The 14,777-nt window shown below is 39.6% G+C and overlaps 1 protein-coding gene and 1 pseudogene across 3 annotated transcripts in view; one reads left to right on the top strand and one right to left on the bottom strand.

Moving 5' to 3' along the window:
* The window catches only part of QSER1 (glutamine and serine rich 1), a 79,074-nt gene that overhangs the window by 55,974 nt on the left and 8,323 nt on the right, over positions 1 to 14,777 (bottom strand). The gene's annotated exons all lie outside the window — the stretch shown is intronic.
* Positions 161 to 819, top strand: LOC137230316 (large ribosomal subunit protein eL20 pseudogene; annotated as a pseudogene).

Consider the following 14,777-nt stretch of genomic DNA (forward strand, 5'->3'; position numbering starts at 1 on the left):
TTTAAAAAAACAACATGTATAAAGCACAATGGGATAAAGATTATACGTGATATAAAAATTAGCTTTGAGTGAAACAGTAGTTCAATGAATTTTTAAAAACCAGTTAAAATTCCATGCTTCCCGCCTTTTCGAGGGTGGCGGCGAGCGCAGATGGAGCGCCATGGAGGCCTTGGGCACACTTCGAGAGTACAAAGTGGTGGGGCGCTGCCCGCCAAATGGCCCACACCGCCCCTCTGGCGCATGCAGATCTTTGCACCTAATCATGCTGCCAAGTCCCGCTTCTGGTACTTTGTGTCTCAGCTGAAGAAGATGAAGAAGTCTTCAGGGGAAACTGTCTGCTGTGGACAGGTGTTCAAGAAATCTCCCAAGGCTGAAGAACTTCTGCAACTGGTTGCACTATGACTCCCGCAGAGGCCCCCACAACATGTACCGGCAGTACCGGGACCTGACCGCAGCCGGCACCATCACCCAATGCTACCGAGACACGGGCACCCGGCGCCTTGCCCGGGCCCACTGGATCCAGATCATGGAGGTAGAGGAGATCGCAGCCAGCAAGTGCCGCCGAGCAGCAGCCAAGCAGTTCCACGACTCCAAGATCAAGTTCCCACTGCCCCACCAGGTCCTCTGTCACCAGCACAAGCCACACTTCACCACCAAGAGGCCCAACACCTTCTTTTAAATGCAGGCCCTCCCCATCCCCAGGTCTGCCCAAATAAAACTCATTGGGAAGACCAGAAGAAGAAAAAAAAATTCCATGCTCCCCTCAAAAAATTAAACATAGTCACCATATGCCCTAGCAGTCCCATTTCTAGGTATATATACTCAAGAGAACTGGAAATACATATGTTCACACAAAAACTCGTATATAAATGTTCACAGCAGCATTATTCATGACAGTCAAAAGGCAGAAACAATCCAAATGTCCAACAATAAATGGATAAGTAAAATGTGATACAGCCATACAATGGAATATTACTCAGCCATAAAAAGAAACGAAATACTAATACATGCTACAACATGGATGAACCTTGAAAACACTATGCTAAGTGAAAGAAGCCAAATACAAAAGTCCACATACAGTATGATTCCATTTCTATGAAATGTACTAAATGATCAAATCCCTGGAGACACAAAGTAGATACTGTGGTTGCCAGGGTTTAGGGAGAGGGGAGAATAGGAAGAGACTTCTTATGAGCATGTGTTTCCTTCAGGGGTGATGGAAAATGTTCTAGAACTAGATAGTGGTGATGGTTACACAGTCTCATGTAACTACTACTGAACTGTACATTTCAAAATAGTGAATTATGGGAATTCCCTGGTGGTCCAGTGGTTAGGACTCCGTGTTCTCACTGCCGAGGGCCCAGGTTCGATCCCTGGTCGGGGAACTAAAGTTCCATAAGCCATGCGGCACAGCCGAAAACAAAACAGTCTTTATTAGCAAACAACATAATTTTAAAAAATAAAAATAAAATAAAATAGTGAATTATATGATTTGTGAACTATAGCTCAATAAAAGTTACGATCATCCAAACTTAGTGATTATGGGTAATTTTTCATGAAGTGTGCAACATCAACAAACAAGAAGGTGGTTATAGATAGGCTTGCTGTCATGCATGTATTCAGTCTCCCTCCTGTGGTTGGCCCATCTCCATATACCATATAATAAGGATTTTTTTTGTTAATCTGTACATAATATTTTTAAGGTTTTAAAACATGTTTCAAAAATATATATTTTTTTATGGTTTTAAAATAAGTTTCAAAATAATCTGATGGTCACTGGCTTGCTGAAGTTGTTTATTTTTTTCAAACAAAAGCCAGCCTAAGAAAATAAAATTTATCCTGGAAAAAAAAAAAAAAGGCCTCAAAACATGGTCTTTGTTTCTAATTCCTATACCTAAATATAAGCTCCTTTGAATAAATGTACATTTATTTAATATAATAGTACCTACCGTAGTATAGCCCTTTCTAGCCTCCAAGGCCTGGATGGGTGGTAGGGTGAGAAAGAGGACTTTTACTACCCCTACATACTCCAAGCACTACAGGAGCTAAGGTCTAGGAAAGAGGAAGGAACCAAGGGCTAACAGTGACAGTTGTGTCAATCTTCAGATTCCCAACCAAGCACAAAACTTCCATTTTCCATCCCCTCCCCATACTTTCAAAGTCGGGTACAGACTTAATCTTGAGGATAAGAACGGTCAGAATTTTGCAGGGGGAAGTAACACTTTCCTTCAGTTCCTGTTACTTAAATTCCAAATTTAAAAACTGACGTTTTCCTCAAAATTAAAACAAACCAAAAGAGATTATTCTTTACCACTCTCTACCTTGTTTACTATAAGTATGACATACTTTCCGTAAGCCTCTTTTCTAATGTTAATCTAATTTGTTTAACAAAGAAAATTAAGTTTTAAGGCAGATGAGAAAGCTGTGACAAAAATCTTCTCTAAAATGGCAAATTTGTGCAGTGAAGATGGCATATGATCATAAGAAAAAATGCTTTGAGTGTATTACTGAGAATAAGCTGTCTTACGGTTTATATCCAGATATTAATAACATGTACAGATCTTCTCCTTGGGTAGCATACTCTTATGTCCGTAATACTTAAGAAATAAAACACATTCCAAGTTTTAAAATCAATCAGCAAAAATTCCATGAAATATGTTAAATCCCAGGTAAACAAGCCAGTACTTGCACACAAGTAATAAGTTACCCAAGACTGAACGATTTTGCCTTAAGTAGTCATATTGTTTTCTTCTCTGTTAAAGAACTTGGTCACTGAAAATATATATATTCTAATATAATAAAAACAGAATTTTCTTTAAATTTGGAAAATAATGTTTTAGTCTTAGGGTATTATCAACCTTTCAGAGTTGAGAAAGATAACCCTGGATTGGAAGTTAGGAGGCCCAGATTCCAGTCCTGATTCTGCAAATTACATACTTCAAGACTTTCAGCAAAGCACAGGGAGTCCTAGTTTTTCTCTTTATGAAGCCTAATGTTCTGCATATTTCTAATATTCTGAGTTAAGCTAAATATTTTTACTTCATCTATCACACAGCATTCTTCAGTATAAAATCTGTCTTCAAAATGAGTACAGTGATAACACCAAGTTCACTGAATTAACTTTGCATGTATGTAACTTTGCATGTATTGTAGTCTGAGGATTAAAAACAAAAAAAAAAACCCTGAAGCATAAGAAGAATCAGCCCTTATTAAGGAATTATTTATTGTGAGTTTGAAAAAATAAACTAATGAACCATGATACAACTATGTAACAGCTGTAAAAAAAAAAAACACACACACACACACAAGCTTTGCAAATAAACCACAGGATTCAAACCCAACTCTGTACTTTACAAATTCTGCAACTTGAGGCTAACCACATAGTCTCTCTATGTCTCAGTTTCCTCAACTGTAAAATATGGTGAATAGTAACATGCACATTCATAAAGTTGTGAGAGTAAACAATAAGGCATATATATATATATATATATATATGTATATAGCATTTAGTGCAGTACTATGTTTGGCACATAATGTTCAATCAATGCTATTATTACTGCACCTAAAGGTGAGGTCTGAATTTATACAACTGACATTTACTGACTGCCAAGCATTATGCTAGGCACTGGAAGGCACAGAAGTAAAAAGGCATAAGTAAATAAACAGACATTACATAGTATAAGAGGCTTACCTCTAGGAAATGCAGCTGAGTACTGAAAGAAAGAGGAGAAAGTATTCAAGGGAAGAAAAAGAAGATTATTTCAGGAAGAGATAATACCATATGTAAAGACCTAGAAATGTAAATAAGATGGTACATTAGTAGACCTTTCAGTAATTCTGCATGGGTGTACTAGGGATGGGGCTATGAGTCAGACAGGACCCAGATTATAGAAAATTATATGACAAAATCACATTTATCTTCAAGGGAATCAAAAGCCTCTAAAGAATTTTAATCAGTGTTAAATGATTAAATTTGTATTTTAAAAGAATGGTTTTTAACCAGAGGTGCTCATCAGCATCATCTGGCGGGTTTTTTCAAACTATACACTCCCAGTTCTCACTTTCAGAAGTTCTTTATTAGTAATTCTAAGATGGGACCCTGTAAGTCACTTTGAAAAAGCTCTTAAAGCAATTCTGCCATATACCAAGAGGAGAGAATGACTCTTAGAAGGATAATCTGATAAGCACTGTGAAGAAGAGCAAGCCTAAAAGTTGGAAGGCCAAGATCCTACTGCAGAAATCCAGGTAAAAAATTATAAGGACCAAACAGTGGCAATAGTTATAGACATTTGAGAACTCTTAAAAGGTGTTCATAAGAGATAAAGTGGGAAATACTCAAAAGAGGGCTAGTGAACGTTACCACTTAGAGCTGGAAATTAAAAATTGGGTATCATTACCAGTTGGGTTATTTGTGAAGTCATGAAATGGATGAAATTGCCAAAAGAGTGTCCTCCCTGAGAAATGGGGCTGAGGGCAGAAGCGATTGAGACATTACTTTTGGAAGACACAGCAATCAGCGAAAGTCTCCACGGAAAGGGGATATTAAGCCAACCCTGTGCCAAACCACAGGAAGAGGAGAGGAAAGAGTTATGCATGGCCTGAGGTTGGAAAGCTTGCTATATAGAGCAGCTGAAAGAAGACTAACATGCTTCAAGTGTATTGAGGGAAGGGGAGAGTGGCAGGAGACCCAGGAGACCCATTCACCTGTAAAGTAGTAGGCAAGGGGCAAACATGAAAAACCTTATGGGGGTACAGTAAGGAGTCTGGATTCTATTCCATGCGCAATGGAAAACAACTGAAGGATTTTTAACCAAGGGAGTGACTAAATACATTTTTAAAAGGTGACTCTAGCTGCTATGTGCTACAAAACTTACCCTCAGTTCCCAAACTAAAATTGAAAGCAAAGGGAATCTTAAACTCAAATAAGCCTTTCATTATCATAACAGCCCTTTCATACAAGTATTACTATGTAAGTCTCCAAGTTTTACTAAAAATTGCTTTAAAAGCAAGTGTTAAGGGATGTAGAGCTTAATGAACTTGGCTACCAACTGCTGAGTAATTCCACTGTGATGTCCTGTAGTTTAAAAAACAGTGAAAATAATAAAGTTGTCGATGGTAAAAGATACCTCCCTTCTCTTGAACCTGACTGCAGAATATCATGTGAGAAGAGACAACTCTGTGTTAAAAATAGTGAACCTTTCAGGAGATTAATGGCTATATTAAAAAAAAAAAAAAAGGCTATAATCACAAGTGTTGACAAGGATGTGGAGAAACTAGAATCCTCATACACTGCTGGTGGGAATGTAAAATAAAATGATACAGTCACTTTAGAAAAGTCTGGCAGTTCCTCAAAATGTTAAACACCATTATCATATGACCCAACAATTCTACTCTTAGGTACGTGTGCAAGAAAAGTGAAACATGTTTTCATTTAAATACTTTTATGAAAATGTTCACAGCAGCATTATTCACAAGAGCCAAACAGTGAAAACAACCCAAATGTCCATCAACCAGTGAACAGAAAAACAAATGAGCTATATCTAAACAATGGAATATTATTCCATTATAAGTATTTTTAAGTACTGATACATGCTGCAACATGGATAAATCTCAAAAACGTTATGCTTAGGCAAAGAAGCCAAACACATTTTTTGATTCCATTTATATTAAATGTCCAGGAAAGGCAAATCTATAGAGAGAGAAAATGGATTAATGGTTGCCTAGGGAGAATGGGGAGTGAGGTTTCTTTCGGGGGGAATGAAAATGTTTGAAGATTAGACTGTGGTGACACTGTGGTGACATAAACATACTAAAAATTATTGAACTGTACACTTAATACAGGAGAATTTTATGGTATGTAAATTAAATCTCAATAAAGCTGTTAATTTTTTTTTTTTTTTTTTGGACTGTGTTGGGTCTTCGTTTCTGTGCGAGGGCCTTCTCTAGCTGCGGCAAGCGGGGGCCACTCCTCATCGCGGTGCGTGGGCCTCTCACTATCGCGGCCTCTCCCGTTGCGGAGCACAGGCTCCAGACGCGCAGGCTCAGTAATTGTGGCTCATGGGGCCAGCTGCTCCGTGGCATGTGGGATTCCCCTCAGGCCAGGGCCCGAACCTGTGTCCCCCGCACCCGCAGGCAGACTCCCAACCACTGCGCCACCAGGGAAGCCCGAAGCTGTTAATTTTTAAAAAGTGCTGGAGGAGTCAAATGGCCTGGAATCGCTATCTCTAATGGGACCTCAGCAACTTACAGCTTCTTTGGACCTTCATTTTTCTTTTGTTGAAGACTACCTCACAGCACAGGTAACTTCTATATACTGCATCACCTTGGCGCTTCAGGGGCCATTAGGGGTAGGTTCTGCAGGAGATCAGAAGGCAGAAGAGAGGAGCCTGAGTATTGTCTGTCCATTCCCTCCCTGTCACAACCACGGTTCCAGCCATGCTGCATCTCTACACAACTACAGTTCCTTCTGGGCTCCAATAACTGGTGCCCAGAAGTGGCCCTTCACAGGCCCAGAAGTGGCTTCACACTGCTGCTACTCACTCAGTGTCTCAATATCCCTTTTTGGTTCCCTTAACTCTGCTCCCAACCATAATACTGAGCCCTTCACCAAAGTAACTGCAAATGAATCATCTAAGAGAAATTACGTTTCATGCAGGCCCTCAACTGATGATCGTATAAAGGAGGTACAACTGGTATTTTGTACCAACAAGTTACTGTTAAATCAAGTATGATTTCTTGAGATAAGTAAATGTATTTTAATTTTATATACATCATTAATGATCTTTATAAAAAAATCCTACTTCATTTTGTGTAAACGATACATTTAAGTTTATTAAAAAGAAGGTGTTTTTGTTTTCACTAACAAGGTGAAATGAGTAGTATGGTATTTCCTGCCTAGTGGAGCAGTAGAACATATTCAAAAACCAATCTACCAGTTCCAAACATTATCCACAACAAAGAGAGAGAGATTTTGGCATTTGTAACAGATGCCCAAGAAAGACAATGCCAAAGTCAAGGCTACTCAGAGTTTCCGTCTGTTGTTCTGTCGGAAAATAAATGAAATGTGTTGGTGATGTGGCATATGCTTGGCTATATGCATGATAACAAGAGTCTCCAAGACCTGGATTGGACACAATTCCAAAGTTCCATCTCATCTTCCTTTTTTATTTCTGTCATCACCTGTATTACTGACCTTTCCATTGAACAAAGAAAACATTTCAGGTCCCATTTTTCCCAACCCCAATATTTTTCTAGAACACTTTTCTTTTAAAAGAAATACGTCTGTCAAAGCAAATTATTTTGTGATTTGAACTGCTGCAGTAATGTATTAACTATCTGTAATGTCCAGACATTAACATTCATTTAAGAGGTAGACAAAAATGGTCACATGGGCCCTGGATAATTCTCTCTCATTTCAGGCTATGAAGGGATTATTGAAAATGAATTAATACATAGCTGGTTACTTCTTACAATACACAATAGAGTCCATATTTCCATGATTCAAATGTATAGATGCTATGAAGTATTTTAGTTTAGTTTCTTCAATGCATCTTGTGTGGCTTAGTCTTTCCCTTACCAAATTAAATTTCTTCCTTGTTTGAGAAACCAGTAGAGCTGAATTTTTAGTCATCACAATTTTCTTCACTAATATTAACATGGCCTAGGATTTCTGGCATTAAGTAAGGAAGTCTTTCTAAAGATATACACTTAACACAATAATTCACACTTGTGAATAGTTTTGTAGACAAACATTTATACATCTTTGGTTTAATATAAGAACTTAATAAATAACATTTTAGAGGAAGGAAAAAGATTTTCAGGAGAATCAAAATCCAAAGCTTAATATTCATTTTGATACTCATTGTACTTTTTCTTCTTTCCCTATAAATTTTTTAAAATTAATTTTTATTGGAGTATGGTTGCTTTACAATGTTGTGTTAGCTTTACAATGTTGTATTAGCCTCCACTGCACAACAAAATGAATCAGCCATACACATATAGATATCCCCTCCCTTTTATGTTACCACAGTGCACTAGGTGAGTTCCCTGTGCTATACAGCATGTTCCCCATCAGTTGTCCATTTTATACATAATATCAATAATGTGTATGTGTCAATCCCAGTCTCCCAATTCCTCCCACCCCACCCTTTTCCTCCTTGGTATCCATACATTTGTTCTCTACATCTGTGTCTCTATTTCTGCTTTGCAAATAAGATCATCTATACCATTTTTCTAGATTCCACATAATATGTGTTAGTATATGATATTTGCTTTTCTCTTTCTGACTTACTTCACTCTGTATGACATTCTCTAGGTCCATCCACGTCTCTACAAATGACCCAATTTCATTCCTTTTTATGGCTGAGTAATACTCCATTATATATCCCTATAAACTTTAAAAAAATTTTTTTGTTGGAGTATAGTTGATTTACAATGCTGTGTTAGTTTCAGGTGTTCCCTATAAATTTTAATAAAAATTAATCAGAAATTTTCCAGATGCTCAAAAGGCTTTCCTAAGGAAATTTCCAGAAATCCATAAGCCCATTAACCAAAGACTTACAATAAAACCACTAGTATTTTATACAATTGTAATTGTATTATATTATTTATACTATTTTAAGATTGACTTCAGGGACTTCCCTGGTGGCACAGTGGTTAAGAATCCGCCTACCAACACAGGGAACACGGGTTTGAACCCTGGTCCAGGAAGATCCCACATGCCGCTGAGCAACTAAGCCCGTGCGCCACAACTACTGAGCCTGTGCTCTAGAGCCAGTGCTCTGCAACAAGAGAAGCCACTGCAATGAGAAGCCTGTACACCGTAAAGAGTAGCTCCCGCTCGCCGCAACTAGAGAAAGCCCGCACCCAGCAACAAAAACCCAACACAGGCAAAAAATAAAGAAATTTATTTTAAAAAATTATATATATATATATTTTTTAAAAAGATTGACTTCAGATACCAAAGCAGGTAGAATATTTATAGATTGCCTTAAAATATCCTACACGTTGGGGCTTCCCTGGTGGCGCAGTGGTTGAGAGTCCGCCTGCCGACGCAGGGGACACGGGTTCAGGCCCCGGTCCGGGAAGATCCCACATGCCGCAGAGCGGCTAGGCCCGTGGGCCATGGCCGCTGAGCCTGCACGTCCAGAGCCTGTACTCTGCAACGGGAGAGGCCACAACAGTGAGAGGCCCGCGTACCGCAAAAAAAAAAAAAAAAAAAAATTTAAAGCCTTTATCTTTCAGAGACATACTATGGTTGAAAGAGGCACATACATGGCATGAAATTTGCTTTGAAATAAAACAAAGCAAATATAAAGTAGGGAGACAAAGCTGGTAGGAACATATATGAAACAAGACTGACCATGTGCTGAAACTGTCAAAGCTGGCTAATGGATACGTAGGGATTCATTACACCAGTCTCTCTAAATGTGTTTGCTTTGAAATTTTCCATAATAAAAATGTTGCTGTTGTTTGTAGTAGAGAAAATCAACTTCTAAGTGGCTAATTTGTGTTCTAGATTTGTTGTTGGTCCACAACAAAGGTTAATGCAGAGGAAGAAATTATAATGAACATTAGAGAAAAGGTACATATTTTGAAACAACCGTTAAAGAAGATTTCATAAAATGTTATTCAAGTGCCATAATTTACAAGCTGAAGTACCTTAAAATTTCTTAATAAACATGTCCGTTAAGCGTGAATAACAGACATACTCATTCCAAAGTATATTTTAGGAGGAGGATGCTAAAATGTCCATAAAAAGGTGCACAATACATAAATGTTAATTAGCTGATACTACGTTAGCTGTTAATAGCAAGTTTGGAACCATCATCTTCTATGCCATATTAAAATCCGGGAAGTTAAAGAGGATCATGTTCAGCCCAAACTTGCTCTTGTTAAAAATGAAAAAAGTAATACAAAGATATTAACTAACAGCAAAAGACCATCTGTAGTTTTTTGTACAGCCACAGTTCTACTTTAATCCCATCCTTCCAAATGGTTCACTTTTATTTTGGCACTATACCACTAGACCTTTTCTGGCTCTGGCCAAATCAAACTCTGACTTCAATAGTTTACTGTCTGTTTAAGTGGGGATAGTATCAGCTGTTTTTAGCAGATCAATATTCAGTTTTGCAGTCTGCTCAATATGAGATATGTTTTAAAATGTTAAGCCATCTAATTTAAGCAGATCCAAGCAAAAGTACTTTAGCTTATCCACATTTTTGTGTTTGCCAAGCTTCATTGGGTCAGACAAATCTGGTCTCAAGTTATTTAAATAAGATCAGTGATCACACAGTAATGAGAATGATGGCTTTAAATCATATGAAAATTTCCTTATTTTATGTTGTTATATCCCATAAATGCCTACAGGCTTACCAACAAAGGTTAGTCTACATGGTCAGGATCCCTAAAGAACCTTAAACTTATAGAGGGCAAATTTAAAGTCTGAAATATTAGATACTAAGTCAAAGCATAATATACTCTAGTATTAAATATATTCTTTATTAAAATCAGTATCTATTGAAGACTATTATGTGACAGATATATTGGGGAGGAGGAAGGTGGGAGGGGAGGACTAAGCAGCTCAAGTTGAATTGTTAAGAAACACCCAAGGGTTAATGGACAGGGACCAACAATAAACAAGAGTAAAGAAATATTTAATATCAAGGACTGATAAGTGCTATGAAGAAACTTAAAGCAGGGTACTAGGCAACACAATGATAAAGCAGGGTATTGATGGGGGCAGGGGTACTAAGGAGAGGCCTCTCTAACAATGTGACACTTTGAACTGAACGCAGTGAGGGAGAAAGCCATGTAGAAGAGTGGTCCTAGTAGAGGAAATCGCTCAAAGACCTGGAGATAAGAGCATTCCTGCTGCTGTTCAAGAAACAATGGAAAAATGGCATGTTTCACTCAGAGATAAAAGAGACAGAGGGCAAGGGAGAATCTGTGGTCATGATTCTAGAAAAAAATGAAAGAAAAATGAGTGGATATGCTAAAACCAGATCCATGTCCTCCCCTTTACCTCTTCACATAATATCCTCACACATTTTGTAACACAGCTGGCACGATGGTTAACAAATACTTACTACTGAGCAAAAAGAAAAAGAAAAAGAAAAACTGATTGCAAAAAGGCCCAGGCTGGAAAACGCCTAGTGAAAATTCAGAAACTGTGTGTTGGTAGCAGCCTGGTAACAAGTTATCTAGCATGTTCCTAAAATTTAAAACCGCACTAGCAGCAACAAAGCATACAGTTAACAAAGAAATAAGATTTTTTGTAAGCAAGTTTAGCAAAAGAGCAGGCAATATGTTTTTAAACAAAACCTGCAGTCTCATTTGAATCACTGGAAAAAAAAATTCTCTTATTGAAGATTACCACCATCAAACCTTTGTTCAAATATCACTATTTCAATTAGCCTGCTATTTAAATCTACAATGCCTCCCCCATCCACCTTCCATTCTTCGTAAGCCTGTGTTTTCTCATGTCACCTACCAACATACTAGATAATTCACAAAGTTATGTTTATTATTTATCATCTGTCTCACTCCACATACCCAGTTTAAATTCCACCAGGGCAGGGATCTTGGTTTTGTTCGCTGATGTATTCCAAGCTCCCAAAGCACTGTTTAATATATGAGAGGTGCTCAGGAAACATCTCTAAAACTCCCATACCTTATGGCAACCATTCAAACTGGTGTAAGCCCATGTTCCCCAGTTTTCTCCAAAAACCTTTAGTCAAAGTATGCTCTGGGAAAATAATTCTAATTTTTAAAGTAATTGAGAAAGTACAACCTTCCAGCACAAACACCCAAGAGACCCAACATCTTTTTTCCCCCCAACACCCTTCTTAAAAGTCTCCCATCACGGGGCTTCCCTGGTGGCGCAGTGGCTGGGAGTCCGCCTGCCGATGCGGGGGACGCGGTTTGTGCCCCGGTCCGGGAGGATCTCATATGCCACGGAGCGGCTGGGCCTGTGGGCCGTGGCCGCTGGGCCTGCGCGCCTGGAGCCTGTGCTCCGTGGCAGGAGAGGCCACAGCGGTGAGAGGCCCGCGTACCAGGGGGTGGGGGGGGGGAGTCTCCCATCACGAATGCCTTTGACTTTTTTCATCTGCCAATTCTACTTCATTCTAAATCCCCACAGCCAAAAGTTTTCCCCGAGAGCCAGGACACTGACTGACAGTCTCTGAAGTCACACTTCATGGGTTCAAATCCTGCCTCTGCCACTGACTAGCAGTGACCTTGCACATGTAACAGCTCTCGGTTTCAGTTTACTTGTCTGTGAACTGGCTAACACTACCCATCTCACAGAGTTGTGAGAATTAAATGAGATAACGCATGTAATATTAGACCAGTGCGTGGCACATGGTAGGCATTCAGGATCTGCTAGTTATCACTAACAGCTAAGGCTCAGGTCTCAGCCCTCTACCCTTCCTTCCCAGAAACCTTAACCTCTGAGATTCCACCGTTGTCTCTATACAAATGTCTATTCAGACTCCCTAAATTCGCCTTTCTGGTCTTGTCGGCTGAGGACAAATACTTTAAAGAATATACAGTGTTATAAAAGAAAACTTGGTGGGGCTACGTAGATTTGGCAGTAAGGGAAGACCTTTATGAAAAGATGATTTTTAAGCAGAGATAAAAAGGGCAAAAAGAGGGTGATAAGATGACAAACAGCATCAGCATCACCTAAGAACTAGTTAGAAATGCAAATTATTGGGCTCTGCCTCAGACCTACTAATTCAGAAACTCTGGAGTTAGACCCAGCAACCTGTGTTTCAACAAGCCTTCTGGGTGATTCTGAAGAACTCTTAAATTTGACAACCACTGATCTAGCGTTAGATTGTGTCAGAGACGGGAATTACCAGACTTGTTTTAGCCTTAGGACATCTGCACGTGCTCTTTCCTCACTTTTCAGGGAAATGCTACTTCTTCAAGCAGGAAATTTTCTCGCTTGTCTACTTTCTGACTCCCACTCCCCACAAGAAAGTAAACTCCACAACAACAGATGTTGTCTATCTTAATTACCATCGAATCCCCAATGCCTAGAGGAGGTACATGGAATATCTGCTGACCAAAATGAGTGAACATTTTAGGTATTTTTCTTCACTGCATCATTCTCCAGTCACCAGAAAAAGGTCAACAATATTTCCCTTGTTCTTACTTTTTAACTTGTACCCTTGTCAACAATCTCAGGCAATTTGATCTTTAATGTCTCTCACATCCATTCCTTCCTTTCTATACCAGTATCACCACCAGTCTCCTAACCCCTCTGTGATGATTAATTTTACGTGTCACCTTGATTGGCCAGGGGAAGCCCAGATTAACCACTGTTTCCGGGTGTGTCTGTGAGAGCGTTTCTGGATGAGTTAGCATTTGCATCAGTGAAGTCAGTAAAACAGACTGCCCTCCCCAGTGTGGGCCAGCATCATCCAATCCATGGAGAGGCTGGAGGAATCTGTCCTCTTTTGCCTGTCTCACAGTTTGAGCTGAGACACCTCATCTCATTTTCTCCTGCCCCTGGACTAGGGTTTACATCATGAGCTCCCCTGGTTCTCAAGTCTTTAGAACTCAGACTGAATTACACCACAGGCTTCCCTGGTTTCAAGGCTGCAGAGAGCAGACACATTTTTATTATATATCCCCTATTGGCTGTGCTTCTCTGGAGAACCCTCATACCACCTCCCTCCTGTCTGGCCTGATGAACTGCCTCTCATTTGGTGTCCTGTTTTCTACCTCTGCCAATTTTAATCCATTCTGTACTTGACTGCCAAATTAATCTTATTAAAACACTTTTCTTGCTAATATCATCATCTTTGTCATCACCACCATTCTTCTCAAAAACCTGAATTTCAAAGCTCCCTACTGAGCTGTAGAGACTGAACTCCATGGCCTGTCATCAAAAGTCCTCCAAAATCTAGTACTGATACGCTGTGCAAGAGTATTACTCTGGTGACCTCCCCAATGAAACACACCTTTGTGTAGTCTCCCTCCCATAACTCTTCACCAGGCCCAGGACTGCTTTGACCAGCAGACTGCGACAGAAGTGATGCTGTGCCAGTTCAAGCACCAGCCCTAACCAGTCCAGCAGATTCCACTTCCTCCCTCTTTGGAACACCTGCTCTTGGAAGCTCCCTCTTTCTGCTAATACTTTATTCCATTTACTCAACGTTAACAATAATTCAGATCAGTTTGTATGCAATACACCTGAAAAATGCTTCCTTGATACCCTTGAACTCGATTACAGTTTTTCCTTCGAGCCCCCAAACATTTTCATACTTCTTAAAAAGAAACAAATCTTCTGCCTAGTACTATAGTTATTTCATTTATTCACTGAATGCTTAACAGGCACTTACAGCGTGCCAGATATTGTTCTAAGTGCTGACAATATCGCTAATATTCTATTTTTTTAATTAATTAATTTAAATTTTTGGGTGCATTGGGTCTTCATTGCTGCACGCCGGCTTTCTCTACTTGCAACGAGCAAGGGCTACTATTCGTTGCGGTGCGTGGGCTTCTCACTGCAGTGGCTTCTCTTGTTGCGGAGCACGGGCGCTAGGTGCACAGGCTTCAGTAGTTGTCGCACGCAGGCTCAGCAGTTGTGGCTCGTGGGCTCTAGAGCGCAGGTTCGGTAGTTGTGGCGCGAGGGCTCAGCTGCTCCGCGGCATGTGGATCTTCCGGGACCAGGGCTCGAACCCATGTCCCCTGCACTGGCAGGTGGATTCTTAACCACTGCGCCACCAGGGAAGTCCCAATATTGCTAATAGTCTATACGCTATTCT

The sequence above is a fragment of the Pseudorca crassidens genome, chromosome 9, assembly GCF_039906515.1.
Source record: "Pseudorca crassidens isolate mPseCra1 chromosome 9, mPseCra1.hap1, whole genome shotgun sequence".
NCBI classification, from domain to species: domain Eukaryota; kingdom Metazoa; phylum Chordata; class Mammalia; order Artiodactyla; family Delphinidae; genus Pseudorca; species Pseudorca crassidens.